Raw genomic sequence first — 17,500 nt, 5'->3', positions numbered from 1 at the left:
ACCCCCCAAATCTAATAAGTTCATCCTTGAGTGATAGTGAATGTTTGTGGCAAATTGTCATAAAATGTAGGATCAAACAATCGCAGTGTGGCAGCTGCTACGACACAGTTCAACACACCGGCCAATGAGAATACAGTATGAAATGATGAACTTTGTAAACGCCATTTTTGGATAAAGTTTCGTCCCAAACAGTAAACTGATTGATTGTTGTCTCGGCCTTTAGTTCCAGAGATTTCTCCTTAAACAACTCTGCAGGGATTCTCTCAAAGTGCATCAGTTGTGTTTGCTATTGCTACATAGCTAGCGTTAGCGTTAAAAGCTGTTTACTTACCAGTCTTTCCACAAGCTTCAGCTATCGTTGCGTTTACAATACAAGAGGTTACAACGCGTTTTCTGAGCAGCTACTTCATGACGCTACAGTGACTCGGTATCGGAAAGTGACGAGACTGTCCAACCGAGCCGGGGCTAGCTGGTTAGCATGCTAACCTCAGCACAACAAGAAGGTTGCTCTCCACCTCTGGACACAGCTGTTTGTGAGTAAAGGAATGAAGTTTGATACTGAACCCGCAGCGCAGCGTCTAGACTGGTAGGTAAACTGCTGCTAATGCTAACGTTAGCTATGTAGTAATAGTAAAAACGTACATATAGCACCTTTTAACTGTTTTATTTTTCTAACTAATGTAAAATACAAAAAGAAAACTGTTGCTCTTTGTTGTCAACGACCCAATAAAAGGTCAAATAAAATGAATAAATAACATTTCTCATCAGTGGACAAACACATCAAGATGTGATTAAAACAACTTTGTTTTAAATAACTTTTCCATCTTTTCTTAATTTGGATATATTGTTTACGTCTTTATCTTCTTCAGGTTTAATTTCCTGCATCAGGACGACAGAGATAACACATACACAGTATCAAGCCTCACTGTATATTTTATATAAATTATTTTATTTCCAAGAATCTGGAACGTACCAGTTTCCCCTGGGGAGGGAGGGAGGGAGGGAGGAGGGGCGTGTCATGGAGGGTGAGGTGGAGGAGAGGTGATGGGTCGAGATTAAACCATGTTCCTTTGGACACGGGGGACACAAATCCTGTTAGAGAGCTGAACCAAACAGCCCTGAGCACACGACACACACACACACACACACACACACACACACACACACACACAGGTGTACATATAGTCACACACACACACTTACAGAGGCATGTATCAAAATTTCTGACACGCACAGAGCACATGTAGTGTTTTCTGTGTGTTTATATGTTTGTGCTTTGTGCTGTTTGTGTGTGTGTGTGTGTGTGTGTGTGTGTGTGTGTGTGAGAGTGAGTCAGTGATAGAGAAAGAGAGAGAGAGAGAAATTTTCAGGTAAGAAGTGATAAGTGACCTCTTAGGTGGCACTTCGCACAGTCTGTGGCGAGTTGAATAACGTTTAACGTGTGTGTGTGTGTGTGTGTGTGTGTGTGTGTGTGTGTGTGTGTGTGTGTGTGTGTGTGTGTGTGTGTGTGTGTGTGTGTGTGTGTTTGTAGATTACGCACTTGTACATTTGTGATTGTGACTGTTGGCACTTGTATGGTGACTCTGACTGTGTGTGTGTGTGCGTGTGCGTGTGCGTGTGTGTGTGTGTGTCTTATCAGTGTAGCTGGTGGAGACAGCTTGTTGGCCTCAGGCCTCTATTTCACCCTACAGACCACACAGACGAGGAGAGGGGGAGGGAGGGAGGAGAGACACAGAGAGGAGGGGGGAGGGGACAACAGAGGGGGAGGGAGGAAGAATGTAGTAAGGTGTGTTTAGGTGACGAGAGGAGGAATCAGGGTAAAAGAAAGAGGGAGAAAAAAGATGGAGACACGGAGCGATGGAGGACGCGTTGAATGAAATCCATTTTGAGTGAATTACTACTTGATGTGTTCAGTGGCGACGTGTAGGTGTGTTCCTGAGTGGAAGCTGGTCAGTTTCAGTTCATCCTCTATGTTGTTGTTTCCTTTCCATGTTGTTCTTCTTTTTAAAAATGTAATTGTTAAATCAAATCAAATATTATATTTTCAATTTTTTCAATGAATGGTTCATAGTGTCAGAAAAATGTCAGTTGAGAGTCAAACGAGACGTCACGTTTCTGTTCAGACCTCAACGAACCTCAACTCACAGTCTCATCAAAGAGAAGCAGCACATTAAGAGACTTTTGTCAATAATTGATATTTTGTTTATCAATGAATTGACTCATCGCTTCAGCACGACAACCCAGTCTCCGATCGACAGTGAACGCACCACAAAGGTCACAGAACCGTTCTTCTGTACAAGCTGTAGAAAATAATGCAGATGCAAGTGCAAATATTTAGAGACACCAGACTCCATTTTCATTCCAATCTCTAATATCAGAGCGTCAAGTCTGAGAAGAAATGCTGAGGAGAAAGGGAGGAAGGAGGAAGGAGAGGAAAGGAGAGGAGGATAAAAGGAGGAAAGGATGGAGAAGTAAAGACGGAGTAGAGGAGGAATAGAGGAGTGAAGGCGATAGAGATCCGAGGCCGGTTGACTCTGAGCGTGGAGATTGAAGCATCCTGAACACGCAGAGCGGCTCCTCTCCCCCTCTGAGTGATTTAAATATTGACCTCAGGTTATTACCAGTTTTTTAAATCAAATTACCGAGTGTTGGACTCCTGCCTGATACCTGATAGAGCCAATCAGACGGCTCGTCCCGCTCGCGGAGCTCCACCACACAGCACTTTGCATAAATTAAGATTAAAGTTGGGAAGTTTTTGGGGAGTTAGTTTAACCACGCGGTGACACTCTATCAAGATAGTTTGTGTTAGGAAGAAAAAAAATCTCAGTGTTGGTGTTAATCCCTGGTTTAAGATCCGCAAAGCTGCATTTTCAGGTCATTGGAAAGTGATAAAACTCGGCGTGTGCAGCTGCAGGGCTTTTATGTTACAGACAGTGACACAGTGTAACAGCAGCAATAAGTTTCACATCAACAACACTGTAGGCTACTGATTTAAAATAAACCACAAGATGAAAGTTTGCAGGATCAGGGATTCATTTATGCAGAAAGTATCAAGATATTTAACATGCTGAACTCTGATATTCAACTTAAATGTCTCTATAGTACGTTATAAAAATAAGGTCAATTTATAACCAGTAAAAAATATTATATATGCATTCAGTCTTTATGGCTGCAGCAGTTACAAAGTGTAGAGACAATTCATTATGGAAGTGATGGAGTGTGGTGTGTGTGGCAGCCGTCCAATATGAAAAGAACATATACATTTGTAGATCATCATTAAAAGTAATGTGAAGGTGCTATTATGATTGGTGGAGTCTCCTCTAATGTGTGTGTGTGTGTGTGTGTGTGTGTGTGTGTGTGTGTGTGTGTGTGTGTGGGAGTGATACACGTTCATTAACACGTCGTTATTTCACTTTTTCGACTTCGTCCTCAGTGTCTGATTCTGACATCAATAAACACAAACAAGTGAAATGTTCATGTTTTATCTGCTGACTGTCTGTTGATTAATCAAAATATAATTCCATAAAATACATGTTCAATTATAACAACTCACCAAAATAAAATACGTTTTAGACTTTTACCAAAATAAAAGATGCAGTCAGAGAAATAGAAAATTAAAGACTGTCGTCATATGAACATGTTGATACTGACGTCAGTGTTTATCAACATTTAACTTGATTAACCATCAGTTTCATTGTTTTTCTCACATTAAACTAAAATAATGTTTTTATTGGGGAAGCAGTAGTTAAGATCTTAGACTTTGATCAAAGTGTCTTATTTGGATTCAATTCAGTGACATCATCAGTGGGAGACAAATATTTTTAAAAAGTATTGTTGGAGTCTTTAATGAGGATTTTCTGGTGATTTTAAATATCAACATGAAAATGCTTCATTAGTCCGAAGGGAATCATGACGTCCTGGCTGAGCTTTGTGACCTCTGACCTTTGACCTTGTTGCTCTGCTGCTTGAAGTGAAACCTGATGCTGAAACTACCTGATGATTATTTAAAAAAGGTTTGTGTTTCCTCTGAAGATTGACGTGTTTGATAATGAACATGTTGAGTGTAAGTGACTCGTCAGTTTGTCCATTAAGCTCTTAAAAAGTTTGACTTTCTGCCGATGTCGTCCTCGTGAAGCCAATTGAGTACAAATAATGTCATAATTGATGTTTTAGCCAAACAAAGTCGAACACGCTGAGGTTCTTAAAACTGTTTTTTGACCTTTTTGCATCAGAGCCTGCGTGATATTGAAAGCTAATGTAGTTAATTATCACCAATAATCTGCCGTGGCTCATGGAAATGACTGAAATCCGTCTAAATTAATGCTCCTCCAAACACATACGGTCAGTGAATCCATCTCTTTCTCTTTTTTTTTTTCCATCTGAAAGTTGGTGAGACACAAAGTGAAAAGCGTCTCACACGCCTCGCTCTCCTCCCTCCCACCTGCAACATCTATAACAGCTAAATGAAATATGCAAATAATCGCCGCCGATCCCAATAAGAAATAATTAACGCTGTCTGCTCTCCGTGGCGGCAGGTATTAGCATGCCAAAGCACTCCAAAATGTAATTTATAAAGTGAGTTTAAAAAAAAACACCGAGCTCTTTCTGTGTCTTTGCCAACGGCAATCTGACGTTTCTAATGCACTCTGAGAGAGGGAATAAATTGATAGTGGTGGCGGCGGGCTTTTTCTGTTTTAATTTTCCATTCCTGATATTTTTCAAATATTTAATTACGTGGATGGTAAAAGTGAATATGTAAAGTTGGGTGTTTTTTTTTTTTTTTGTGGAAGCCACAGATGGTTTGTGTCACATTACCTTGTTAAACATGGACTTGGCCGTGGTGATTATTAGAGGAAGTATTTGAGTTTGATGAAAGTTGTGTGAAAGTGGCGGCGGCGGCGGCGGCAGAACAGTCGAGCCCGACGCCCGGAGAGCTGAAGGATGAGTTGACTTCCTTCAGCTCGACACTTTGACAGACGGTGGAGGGAAGAAAAAAAGGAAAAAGTTTTGATATTTCTCCTCCAGCTTCCTTTTTAGTGGTTAAATGCAAAGGTGAAACTTGTACTTCAGTGTGTGTGTGTGTGTGTGTGTGTGTGTGGGGGGGGGGGGGGGGGGGGGGCTTTATAAACGTGATGTAGAGGAGGTCAGGGGTCGTCACGTTTTCATTCCTTCTGTAGAGGTGATGGATAAAGACAGAAGTCATGTGGTCTGAAACACGCTGGAGCAGAAGGTGGGTGGATGTGGGAAGGACAGGTGAGTCCTGATACCTGCCCTGATACCTGCCCTGATACCTGTCCTGACACCTGCCCTGATACCTGCCCTGATACCTGCCCTGATACCTGCCCTGATACCTGCCCTGATACCTGCCCTGATACCTGCCCTGATACCTGCCCTGATACCTGCCCTGAGCAGATCAGAAACAAGAGAGACGGCAAGGATTTTATTTCAAAATAAAAGCATGACTGCAGCTGATTGAAACAGTAGTATTTTGAAACAGTGGCGACACACACACACACACACACACACACACACACACACACACACACACACACACACACACACACACACACACACTCGCCCAGACTGCCGTGGACATATGGACTGACACATGAATACAAATGAACGCATCTATGCAAGGACACAAAGAATAAACACTATTAAAACACAAACACTCATGAGCAGACGGACTCTCTTTCTCTCTCTGTTACACACACACACACACACACACACATACACACACACACACACACACATACACACACACACACACACACACACACACACACACACACACACACACTGTCCTCCTGGTGACTTAATTACATCCCCCTCCCCCTCTGTGCTCTCAAAGCCACACAATCAAAACCACATTTTGATATCATTTCACTCATTTGTATTCATACATCAAGGCGCACACACTTTCTGCGCAAACACACACACACACACACACACAACACACACACACACACCCTCTCTCTCTCTCTCTCTCAGTTTCTGATCAAAGATTCTCCATCTTGTTCTTAAATAAAAGGCAACAAGGACCACTGTAGGCTGTAATTACTACCACTGAGTCTGTAACTGACTGTGTGTGTGTGTGTGTGTGTGTGTGTGTGTGTGTGTGTGTGTGTGTGTGTGTGTGTTTTCTTGTTGTTCTACTTTGATTCTTTGTCTTGTCGTTGTCGTCTCCTTCTCTCCTGTGATAATTTTTTTTGAAGCAATAATGAATCAAAGAGAGGGAGACTGTGTGTGTGTGTGTGTGTGTTACACTCTCTTTAGAAAGTATTTATCCATATTATCCCTGTTAGTTCTGACTGACTCCGGCCTGAAAACGACTCATCCTTTTTTTTTCATGTTTACTGAGGACACGAAGGAAGGAAGGAAGGAGGATGGATGGAGAGAGGGAAGGAGGAGAAAGAAGTGAGGGAGGAATATGAGAGAGCAGGAGGAGGAAGCGAGATGAAATGGATTGTTGAGTGAAAGAAGAGATGAAAAATGAAAAGCAGGATGAATGGATGGAGGAGAGGATAAACAGGGAGGTATGTATCATGATGACAGGGACAAATGAAGGAAGAAAGAAAAGAGCGCAGGATGAGAGGATAGACTGAGAGATGAAAAGAAGGGATGGACAGATTGAAATACTGAGACGAAAGTGGGTGAAAGGGTAAAAAAAGGAGAATTTGAGAAAAGAAAGCAGTGAAGCTGAATGGTGGAAAAAAGAGGGTGGGATGGATGTAAGTGCTGAAAGAGGGATGAAAGAAAGGAAGGATGATGGAAAACAAGCAGGTGGTGGAAGATAAAGAGGAGGAGATGAAGGGATGGGAGGATGAACACAAGAAATGAAGGTGATGAAGATGAAGGAAGAGTGTGAAAGGATGAGGAGATGAGACAATTACGGCAAGAGAGTTTAAGGGATGAAAACAAGGAGGAGAGATGGATAGAATAAAGTTTAACAGTGGGAAAGAAGGAGAGAAGAATGAAGGAGGCACGAAGGAACAGATGAAACAAGATATCAGAACAAAAGACGAGGGGAAGGCGGGAGGGTTTGATAGAAGAGCGATAAAAGCGCGGTTGAGGAGTCGGAAAAAAGGGGGGGGTGCAGGATGTATGAGCGGATGGAGGGATGAAGGGATGGATAGATGGATGTGACGGAGGTGTGGAGGCTGTTTTTGTCTCTACCTGTGAGGCACAGTAAATCAGAGGCAGATAAGGTAATTCTGCGAACCATACATCATCAGGCTGCAGACAGTTTTATGGCCAGCAGATTGGCTGTAAGGGCTGCTGATTACAATGAGAGAGAGAGGGGGGGGGGGGAGGGAGAGAGAGAGAGGGACAGAGAGAGGAGGGAGAGAGAGAGGGGGGAGAGAGAGAGGGAGGGGGGGGGAGGGGGAGAGAGAGAGAGGGGGGGAGAGAGGAGAGAGAGAGAGGAGGAGGGAGAGGAGAGGAGGAGGGAGAGGGATGGAGAGGGAGAGAGAGAGGAGGAGGGAGAGGAGGAGGGAGAGAGAGAGAGAGAGGGAGAGAGAGAGGAGGAGGGAGAGGGAGAGAGAGAGAGAGGAGGAGGGAGAGGGATGGAGAGAGAGAGGAGAGAGAGAGGAGAGAGAGAGGAGAGGGAGAGGAGGAGGGAGAGAGAGAGGAGAGAGAGAGGGAGAGAGAGAGGAGGAGGGAGAGGGATGGAGAGAGAGAGGAGAGAGAGAGGAGAGGGAGAGGGATGGAGAGAGAGAGGAGAGAGAGAGGAGAGGGAGAGGAGGAGGGAAGAGAGAGGAGAGAGAGAGGAGAGAGAGAGGAGGAGGAGGGAGAGGATGGAGAGAGAGAGGAGAGAGAGAGAGAGAGGGAGGGAGAGAGAGAGAGAGGGGAGGGAGGGAGGAGGGAGAGAGAGGAGAGAGAGAGAGAGGAGGAGGGGAGAGGAGGAGGGAGAGGATGGAGAGAGAGAGAGAGGAGAGGAGGAGAGGAGAGAGGAGGAGGAGAGAGAGAGAGGAGGGAGAGAGAGAGGAGGAGAGGGATGGAGAGAGAGAGAGAGGAGGAGGGAGGGAGGAGGGAGGAGAGGGAGGGAGGGAGAGGGGAGGAGGAGGGAGAGGAGGGGAGGGATGGAGAGAGAGAGAGAGAGAGGGAGGAGGAGGGAGGAGGAGGGAGAGGGATGGAGAGAGAGAGAGGGGAGGGAGAGGGATGGAGAGAGAGAGAGAGGAGGAGGGAGAGGAGGAGGGAGAGGGATGGAGAGAGAGAGAGAGAGAGAGGGAGGGAGGGAGGGAGAGGAGGGGGAGGAGGAACATGGAGGGAGGGGTTTGGATGTCTCTGTCTCTGTTAGAGTTCGACAGGTGTTGGCAGGTGGAGTCTGTGATGTGAAGTTCTCTTGTATCTGGATGTTTTGTTTGTGTTTCACAGAAAAAAAGGAAATCTGTAATTTACTTCATTATATACGTTTTATTCTAAATAATGATAATAACAAAAAACTTACTGTCAAAAAATCTGTAATTTACTGTTTTATTCTAAATAATAATAATACAAAAGTAAAATGTAAATCTATAATTTACTTTTTCTCTTTTATTCTAAATAATAAAAATAAAAGAAATCAAATGTTAAAAAATCTATAATTTACATAATATCTTTTATTATAAATAATAGTAATAGTTAGAAAATCACACAAATCTGTGATTTAGTTTATTTGTTTTATTCTAAATAATATAATAAAAAAAACAATTCAATAAATATTCAGATCCGCAAAAGTAACGACAGACCTGCTAAAACTGCTACGAAAAGTCCTGATACAGAGTTTATATTCAAACGTTTACGCTTCTGAAAGTATAAAATTAATAACAGTGAAGAAATAAAAAAATAAAATTAAAAATACACTGTGAAAGATTGGCGAAATTTATTCAGTGGAAAAACAAATCTAGAATCTCTTTAATCATTTTTGACTAAAACTAACAAGTTATAATTGATTAAATTGTGACTGAAGAAAATGAACACTGTATTTGAGTTTATTAATCAATATTTCTTTCATTAACACAGAATGAAATGAGTCAGTGAAGTGAAGATGTATAAGGTTTTTATTTTTTAGCTCCTCGCGTCTCCACGGCAACGACAGCCGAGGTCGGAGATCTGACGCGTTCTTGTGAACTTGGATTTAAAGATGAACTGATTAGATGTTGTAGGTCAAAGGTCAAAGGTCAGGATCACGGTGACCTCACAAAACACATTTTTGTTCCAGCCACACTCAGCCTATACCACACAGTCTATACTCATTAGACATATATACATGTAAATATATATATATATATTATATGTGTGTATCTTCCTCCTGAGTGATGATAGTTGGATCAACACATCACTCTCAGTCGTCCCGCTGTGTTTGAGGACGTCTGCAGAACGAGGCTTTGTTTCCAGTCTTGGCCTCTTGCTCAGGGGCACTCCAGCAGGACTCCTCTGAACGTGCAACCTCTCCAACACGTGACGACTCTCTCCAGCAGACCACTCTGAATATTTTAAACTCTCCGCGCTCAGGAAGATCCACACCAGACTAAAAATTACAAATGCCGCTGGTGGCTAATTACAATTTCATGACCTCCTCCAGTAAAAAAATAAAAAAAAAAAGAGTCCAGGCGGTGATGTGGGGGTCGAGGAGGACACAAAATGGCCGCTGAGAAATGGCCGCCGGTGCAGAGCGGTGTTACTGTATGTGGAGCGAAAGCAGAGGGTGTTTATTTAGTATTTATTCTGCACTTCATCATCTCCCCTCCACTAATCCACTGGCTGCTGTACGCACCACTGACCACGCCGTATCGCTAACCTCTGCCTGGATCACAGAGAACCCAGACTGTGTGTGTGTGTGTGTGTGTGTGTGTGTGTGTGTGTGTGTGTGTGTGTGTGTGTGTGTGTGTGTGTGAGAGAGAGAGAGAGACAGAGAGAGAGAGAGGATGATGTCTATCCCTCCATCTGAAACCTTGTTAAATATTCATTGACAATTATTCCGCTTTGACCGAGGAGTTAGATGATGCTACTGCGGAGAGAGAGGGAGACTGAAAGAGTGTGTGTGTCTGTGTGTGTGTGTGTTGTGTGTGTGTGTGTGTCTGTGTGTGTGTGTTTGTGAGTGAGAGAGAGCGAGAGATGAAGGCGAAGAATAATAGAAGATGGTCTTGGTGATATTATGATAAATCACTTGTATGTAAAATCATTAAATGACCTGCAGACAAACCAAAAACGCAGATTGACAGAGAGACCACCCACCCAGTTTCTCTCTCTCTCTCTCTCACACACACACACACACACACACACACACACACACCAGGTCTAAGCATGATTAGGTAAGCGTATTAAATATTAAATATGGATAGTGCCCTTGGTCGACTCTCCTGCCATCTGACAGGCTGTTTGTGAGAGAGACAGAAGTGAAACTCTCAGTCCGTCCAGGAGCATCCACCTCTCTCTGCTCTGGTTGTTAGACTCAGTCCCTCCGGTCTTCAGCGCACAGCATCTGAAACCAACAGAATCAGGAGGAAGCTGCGTCCGACAATCTTTGATTCATTTCTGAAACTGGTAATCCCACCACGCCCACACGCCCACCTTGCGATACGATTGGTCAGGCGTGTGGTTGGAATTCTTCCCACAATTATTTCTATCGCGACGCCATGAATGACGTCAAGGAGAAACTGTTCAAAACTGTGCCCTGTTTGTACCGAGCATCAACAGTGAAGAACCAGCAGCTGCAGTTCCTCTAACGGCCACTAGAGTCTGGCTCCAACAGTGAGTCAGTCCCCATAGACTCCCATGTTAAAATGTCCAACTTTACAGCAGAAATAAACATGTTTACAGCCTGGTACAAAAACTGTTTAGGTCTCTAGAGATAATTTCCTCCTTCATGACACCTGTTTATATAACTCACCTGTTTACATTTATTAAGGACTACAGTTATGGAGGATTGAGGGCGTGGCCTCTTTGAGTGACAGGTGGGTGAGCGTATGCTTGTCACAAACCAACATGCACAAGCCCCTCCTCTTTGACCATTTTTGGATTAGCAGGGAGTTAGGGGGCGGGGTCAGACACTGCCAAGATGGCGACGGTGGAGCAGCTCGTTCTGAGCGTCCATCTTTCATTACGGTGTTTGATTTGTGCGTTTCATCCCGCCTCACTTCTCTCTGTGACGTCACAGGTGTCACTCACCTGCAGTTGTGTTCATGTGCAGCACGACAACTACAGCTGAGACCTTTACACACAGTGCTGAGGACAGATGAACAATAAGACACTTAAACCTACAGCCATGTGTCGCCATGGTTACTTAATGTTGTGTCACATGTTTTACCTGAGGTTTCTTTTCCTTCGTCCTCGTCTGGTGAGAAACCTGCAGAAACTGCAGATGAGAAGTGGAACTGTGTCTGTGCAGTGACAGCAGTCAGTGTCAGTTGCTCCTCTCTGAAAGGTTAGGAATTAATAAGTGATGGTCCGATTGATCAATAGTGAAAATCATTAGTGTTAATTGTTGTTATGCTTTTACCTCTACGCCCAAATTCTTCCTGAGAGCAGATCAGAGCTGAAGGTGTCTCTGACGGAAACATGGCGGCCGGGTGAACGACCAGAACGACGATCTTCGTGATGTTTTCATTTTCCACTGTCGCCCAAATTCGTTTGGAATTGTCCAATAAAATTCATCCCACTCCTGAGGACGTTCTTTATCGGGATAACGGGGATGCCGCCGGTCGTCTCCGTGACGACAGCCCTCCCGGGCGTCGTTACAACAGCTGCTGATTCCAGCCGAGCGGTCTCACTGGTGGATTCTGGGATTTCCGTCCCGACTAACGAGGCCGTAAAAAGATCAGAATCTGTTCCCAGCTGAACGGCGAGGTGACGCTCTTCCCGGGTAATTTAGGGTCGTTTTTTAAAATTCTTTATTTATTTTTTTAATTCCCCCTAGAGCTGGTGCGTGGCATTGTTGCTGTGGCAACCGAGATAATCCAGTGAAGAAGACCCTCGGGGGCGATGGTGGCATGTTGTGGCAGATGCCAACAGCTGTAAAATATTTCTCTGTCAGAAACCCCACAGCTGTGTTTCCTTTCTTTCTTTCTTTCCTTCTTTCTTTCTTTCTTTCTTTCTTTCTTTCTTTCTTTCTTTCTTTCTTTCTTTCTTTCTATCTTTCCTTTTTTCTTCTTACCTCCTTCTCTACCTCACTCCTTCCCTCCACTCAAAAAGAAAATGATCAAGTCATTGTAATTCATCGAGTCCTGAAAGTCTTTTATTAAAAACAAGTGCAAATAATCGGCCAATCACATCGTTTCAGTCTGTTTCATCTTTCCTGAATCTACTTCAGTGATCTTCCTAAGTCATTCATTCATTCATTCATTCATTCATTCATTCTTTCTTTCTTTCTTTTTTGAAAGTTCCTGAAACACGTCGCTTATTTTGAAATCTGGTTAAAATAATAATAATTCAAGTTTTCTGTGTTAACATTTGGAGACAATTACAGAGACACAATCACTTCTCTCCATTCTTCCTTTTCCTCCCTCCTCTTTCTACCTCTCCTCTCTCCCTCCATCCTCTTCTGTAATCTTCACCTCCCTCTCTCGGCCTCTTTCGCTCTCTGAATCAGCCGGTGGAGGTTGAGGATTGTAGCCGCTGTGTCGCGCGTTTTTGATTTATGTTCCATCTCTGATATTGAAAATAACTGGAATGGTGTCCTTGAACGGAGCCGGAAGCCCGGGGGGGGCGAGGAGGGGAGGAGGAGGGGGAGGGAGGGGGAGCAGGAAGAGGAGTAAAAGGAGGTGAATTTGGAGAGAGAAGAAGAATAAATAAAGAGGGGGAGCGTGCAGTCGCCGGCCTCCCTCCGTCACGTCACACATTACTTTCACTTCCAGATGCTCGCCGTCAAATTGCATCTAATAGCTGAGAATTACACAGAATGGACCTTAATTACCTGTAATTTACCCCCCAAAATCTTAATTCCCCTCCGCCACCCACCACGTAAATAAACGCCACATCTAATTTGCTTGTTTTGGAGACCATGCAGTCCACGGTGATGGATATGAGAAGCCTTTGAATCAGCTCAAGGTAATTTGATTTCAGAGGAGCCTGCTGTATTTTTAATGGTCTGAACTCAGTCAGGCGTGAGGTAATGTTTTTTGTTTTTTGTTTTTTTTGTTCTTCCAATCAGAAGTGTCACCTTTGATACCGCTGCAACAATTTTATTTTTCTCTAAATGTGTTCTCACCTGGCTGCGGTGATGTCACGGGTGTGCTGCAGGACCCTGTGACATCACTGGTGGTTGGAGTTACAGGTGTAAGAACGGCGATCTGACGATGCTGGTTGTCACGTTGAATTCATCTTTAAAGCTCCATATTTTCTTCTTCTCCTTTGTTGTTCTGTAGGAAGATATATTTGTCTCTCAGGCTTCTCTCTGCAGCTCTAGTAACAACAGGTCGGTGAGCCAATCAGAAGAGAGGAGGCTCTGAGCCTCTCTTCTGATTGGCTGACTGTTTTCTGAGTGATCCAATAAAAATACAGCAGATTTCAGGTAAAAACACTCAGAGAAACCAAATCCTGCAAGGTTTGGATGGTGGGTCCAGGTGGGCGGGGCTTGGTGACTGCTTTGTTGTGACATCACAAAGTTCCAGAAGTCCTGACGGCTGGTTTTAAGGCTCAGTTTCTGAATACAGGCTGTGTGCATTTCTCTGTGGACTGAGGCTTTGATACTTTCACAGTATTAATATAGAAGCTAGAGCTGATCTATAATCACACTACACATGGACACACACCTTTACACTGGAGGAGCTTTAAGTTTTGCAGAATTCCCCTTTATATTTCTGGTTACTTTATTATTATCGCTGATACATTAACAGGAAAGTAGCATCTTATAGTTGGAGCTGGTTTTACAAGTCAAGATGCTGCTGTATTGAAATGTAAATGTAAATGTAATTAAAATGTCCTACAGTGGAAATATATAATTTTATTCTGAAACGAGAGTAGAAAAAGAAAAAATGCAAATACCTCAAAATTGTACTTTTTTCAACCATAATCTTTATTGTTGGAGAAAGTTAAAGAGCAGGCAAGACAACAGATGTAAAATGAAAAATAGTAAATAAAAAGTAAAAACTTGTTGGAAAATAACAGAGAAATGGATCAGAATGTAAAGAAAAAAACAAATCACAGTAAAATAAAAGAAATAAAAAGATAAAAAAGTCGTAAAAGTACAGTAGTTAAAGTAGGACAAACCTTTACAGTTAAAATAGGTATTAAGGTTAGGGGCCCAAACACTGCTTTTATTGATCATATACATTTCAGTATGTTCACCTTAAGCCACAGTAGCCAATCACAGAGCGTCACGCTCCTGCAGCAGAGCGGGAAAATCAGGCAGGAGAATCCACCAGAACAGGAACATCTGAATCTCATCTGTTGTTGTTGCATCTCCTCTCTCTCTGCCACACACACACACACACACACACACACACACACACACACACACCACACACACACACAAACACACTCACAGATCCAAACAAAAACACACATTCAATCATCACCATCATCTGCCTGTCTCTCCTGCTGTGTGTGTGTGTGTGTGTGTGTGTGTGTGTGTGTGTGTGTGTGTGTGTGTTTGCATTGCAGCAGAGAAAGGGTTTCTTGTGATGTTGTTTTTTAAATCATATTTGATTTCATGCATAATTAGCTCGGCCATCAGCAGCCGCCGGGCCGCATGCTGAGTGTTTATACACACACACAAACACACACACACACACACACACACACACACACACACACACACACACACACAGTGAAGTACAGCCCAGGTCAGACAGGATATGCTCACACTGAACAGAGAATTCACAACATTTCTACCTTGCTATCAACTTGAAGGTACACTGCTTACCTCACCTCTGTGTGTGTTGTGTGTGTGTGTGTGTGTGTGTGTGTGTGTGTGTGTGTGTGTGTGTGTGTGTGTGTGTGTGTGTGTGTGTGTGTGTGTGTGTGTGTGTGAAGCCTGCAGGCAACTTTCAATTTGCCGATAGAGAGAGAGAGGGAGAGTCTTCTTTGCTTTGCTGGAGACTCACTCACAGTCGGATTAAAAACTTAATTATGTTTTAAAATGATATTTTAATTAAATATGGAGGGAAGCAGAAATGGATTGGCACCAAAATAATTAATCAAACATCTAAAAAAAAAAAAAACTGAGCGGCGTCTTTCTGCTTCGGCCAGCAGAAAATAAAGTCAGCAGGCCTGTTAGCTCGGCTGAACATTCATTTAATTCTCCCTCTCTCTGTTTTCTTTTTGCCTCTCACACAAGAACAGATAACGTCCCGGCCCACAATGCATTTGTGATGATGCTTTACAGATGTAATTAATTATTAAGTTGCTGATGAATGAGCAGTGCGTTCTTCGTGATCTCCGGTCTTCGATGTCTGATGTCTAACACTAACACTAACGACCGAGCTGCTAACAGACCTGCGGCGTTTTCACCCCTGACTCGCCGTCTTAAAGCTGCAGTAGTTGATTGATCAGAGTTAGTGTCAGTCTCTTTTAGCTCGTGTTTGGTCTCCACCTCCTCCTTATAAAACATCTGGGCCCAGTTGCACAAAGCACCTTCAGTTTTCTACGTAAGTTTGACACTTAAGGTTGAATTTCTCCTGAGCTGAGGTTGTTGCACAGAATAAATTAAAAAGTTTTTCTTCGTTAAGGATTAATATTAAGGCATTTGCAGCAGTGAAAGAGATTTTACAGCGGTAAAATTCTACAGTTTCCATGGAGACCGTTTGTTTTCTGGCATTAGTTCGTGTGATACCTGTGAACATCTCACCTGTATCATCTCACCAAGTCGGCCAGAAGAAAAAAATGGCAGAAGGAAAGAAAACCAGATATATCAGAGGAGGAAGAGACGAAACTTCTACAATAATAAAACTTAAGAAAAAGAACGTCCTTAAAACTAAAATTGATCTGTAAATAAATAGTAATTAAAATCCGACAGACACTCTGTGATTGACACGTCTCACAGCTGATCGGTCGACATGAAATACTTCACCAATAACCGACTGGAAAGATCCTGTAGCATTAGCATCTAAACCGTTAGCTAGCTTTCAGTGTACGGCTGAATTATTTGGTTTGTTTTTAGTTCGTATTTGAACTTCAAACAAGCAGCTGAAACTTTTTCTAATTTACGAATGACCGTAATTCTCATAACTGTTTATCTGCTTAACGCTAATTGTTAGCAGCATTAATTTGCCAACAATGTACCTGACCTGCTCTAAAGTCACAGCAGCTGTAACTTTAGTCACTTGGTTGAAACTTTCTGGCACAAATATTTTATTAAATACATTTGCATTTCAAAATAAAAGCTATATTTCTGCATTAAAGTCACAACAACCGCGAATGTCAAACTTTCCTCGTCATTTGTTCCTCAACATCTTCCTCTTTCCTTTCCTTGCCTTTTCCTCTCCTCCTCTCCTTCCTTTTGCTTCGTCCCTCCTGTTTTATTCTTGAACTGTTTGGGGGCTGACGGACGGAGGGATGGAGGGATGGACGGATGGAGTGAGGGGAGGGATGGGTGGAGGAGAGAGGGAGATGATAGAGGCAATCAATATTTCTAGCATTCTAATTAAAGCCTCTCAGTGGAATAAATCCATGTAATTATCAGTAAATGAAATACAAGGTCACTCTACCTGATGGAGGGATGGACGGGGGATGATGGAGGGATGGGTGGAGGAGAAAACAACAGGAAGGCAGCGTGTTTAGCCGCGTGGATTCTGCTGACAACAGATTCTCGTTTTTTATTTTCTAGTTTTTATTCTTCGATTAGTTTGTGGAAACACCAGAACGTGACGAGGCTCGTTAACTCAGCGCTGAACATCCTCCGACCCCGGCTCTGACCTGCAGCCTGAACCTCACTTCTTTAAACGCCCCCTCACTTCAAAAAGTGTCTTCACATGTCCATGTCGTCTTTTTCCTTAAATATCCCTGATTTCCTCCGTCGTCTCCACTTTACACATTTTCCTCAATTTCGGAAAAAAAAAAAAATGTTGTCACTCCTTGAAAATGTCCAAAAATATCTCGGCTTTCCAAAACAGTTGTCTTCCTACAAGTGTCACACACACACACACACACACACACACACACACACACACACACACACACACACACAGGAAGTAAAGAGATGCAGAGGAATTAACCTGGAAGAGTCAGGAACAGTTATTTATCACTGGAACAATGTTAATGAAACACGCTAAAGCTGGCTGGTGTGTGTGTGTGTGTGTGTGTGTGTGTGTGTGTGTGTGTGTGGTGTGTGTGTGTGTGTGTTTAGATGATACTCAGATGAATTAACAGAGAAGGAGATAAACACTAAATAAATGACTAAACACACTGCTGGATACTTTAGATGTTTTCTCTCTCTCTCTCTTCCCTCCATCCTCCACCTTACATTTTATCAGTTTACCACTTTTTTCTCTAATTACTTTTGCAAAACCTTCGTTTGACTCATCAAAGTGTCTCCTCACTGAAAACAGCATTCTGTTTGATGCAGTGTGTGTGTGTGTGT

The 17,500-nt window shown here is 43.0% G+C and overlaps 1 protein-coding gene across 1 annotated transcript in view; it reads left to right on the top strand.

The window, feature by feature from the left end:
* Positions 1–17,500, top strand: part of akap6 (A kinase (PRKA) anchor protein 6) — a 188,931-nt gene that overhangs the window by 72,664 nt on the left and 98,767 nt on the right. The gene's annotated exons all lie outside the window — the stretch shown is intronic.

This window comes from Seriola aureovittata, chromosome 13, assembly GCF_021018895.1.
Source record: "Seriola aureovittata isolate HTS-2021-v1 ecotype China chromosome 13, ASM2101889v1, whole genome shotgun sequence".
Taxonomy (NCBI): domain Eukaryota; kingdom Metazoa; phylum Chordata; class Actinopteri; order Carangiformes; family Carangidae; genus Seriola; species Seriola aureovittata.
This window is presented reverse-complemented; position numbering and strand designations above follow the sequence as displayed.